The sequence below is a fragment of the Galendromus occidentalis genome, unplaced genomic scaffold (assembly GCF_000255335.2).
Source record: "Galendromus occidentalis unplaced genomic scaffold, Mocc_1.1 scf7180000077529, whole genome shotgun sequence".
NCBI classification, from domain to species: domain Eukaryota; kingdom Metazoa; phylum Arthropoda; class Arachnida; order Mesostigmata; family Phytoseiidae; genus Galendromus; species Galendromus occidentalis.
In genome coordinates this window covers 790,876-792,520 of record NW_003805517.1, presented here as the reverse complement: position 1 = coordinate 792,520, position 1,645 = coordinate 790,876, and positions in this window count along the sequence as shown.

The following is a 1,645-nucleotide window of genomic DNA, read 5'->3' as shown; positions in this document are numbered from 1 at the left end:
TAGACAGCGGAGACTTCGCCTGCCACTCGACAAAAACTGCTCGACAGAGATTGCCCGGACAATTAAAGCGAGTTCTAGCCACGGGAGAACTTTCGCTTTTTCTCTGCTTGAGGGACCGTGGCCCGCTTGTTCCATCCCGCGCTGCCGACATCTATCAAAGGTTCTTTGTCACGACGCGACGGTCACATCAGGCCGGCATTCATAGAACGTTTCTGAGTTATGGTACAAGTCCGCGCGGCACCTGACGCCTTCCTACAACAATGTTACAAAGTCAGAAGGAATCTAGAGCTCCGTCGAGGAGAAGCGTTTCGATGGGACCGAACGAGAAAGTATTGCGTCGTTTCTGAGAGAAAACAATGGTCCCCACGCCAGCGCCGTTCGAGCGTTCAGACACAAGAACGTCACGGGAAAAGCGCAGGCCGTTCGTCGAATGCGGAGAGGTCTCGTCGAGAGCGAATCGTCCTCTTCGTGACTTCAACATTTCGATCGTACGGCACGGATTGTTCCCTACTTCGCCTCTCACGGAAGAAAATTAATGACGGTTTTCCCAAGCAATTTCGCAACAGTTTCCGATGAGGTCATTCTTTTCGCGATCTATCCATCATCCGCGAACTCCTGATTTGCGTATGTAATTATTTTTTCCAGTGATGGATTGACCTCAGGAGCTCAGACAGAGTGAGGGGGGGGAGATGATGAGCTCGCGGTGTACCGAGCTTAAGTCCTGAGAAGTCCAGAAAACCAAAAGGAGTGGACTGCATGTCAACAAATGCCAATCATGATTATTCAGAATAATTTATTCTATGCATCCGAAGAGACGGAGTCTCCTCCGAGCAGATCGCGAGTCGCTCGTGGGAACCAACGAGGAGCCGCCTCGTTCTTTTAAGTCTTGGAATGCAATTCGTTCCTTGTCGGAGCCCTTGAATAGTCGGCATCCCCCGCGCTCGTATTCATAAGAACGGAAATTTCCGTAGAGAGTTTTTGGCAATGGGCGGAATTTTCGACGACCATATTCAGACTAAGGGAGTTTCCGAAGGGAGTTCTCGAATGGGTTGTCATTGTCCTCGACCGCGTTGGAAAACTTTCGATAGTCGCCTTTGATGGCACAAGAAGTATGTACGCCTCGATAGTACTTCTCCGCATTTGAAAGTTAGGGGTCAAGCACGCAAAACGACAATCCTGCTTAGACTCCGCAGCTCCGATAAAGAGACCTCTCGCGACACCACGATCTCGACTCTTGCTTCGCTCATGCGTTGCCTGGCTCTTGATTCGCCGCTTTCGCGTATCTCGTGATTGTGAATGCAAGATGAAGCTCGACATCTTTGATGTTAGTAAACACTCCCTGGTTCTTGACAGATTTCCAGGTGCTTGCTTTGCGACCCATTGAAGGCGAGGAAGTTTCTCCCGAGTGTTTTTCCACCGTTCGACTTTCTGAAGCCTCGACGGTAATCTCGTGACGATGAAAGGATGAATATGCTACGGCAGAAGAGATTTTCCGGATTGGAATTATACCTCTCGTCGGAATTCTCAACCCTTTCCACGTTTTCTGTGCCGGTGCGATGTTTCTCAAGCTAGGATGGGGTAAGTATTCCGGAAGCCATCAAAACAGAAGCGAGAATTCCGCGAGATTGGATCCAAGTCTGATGCT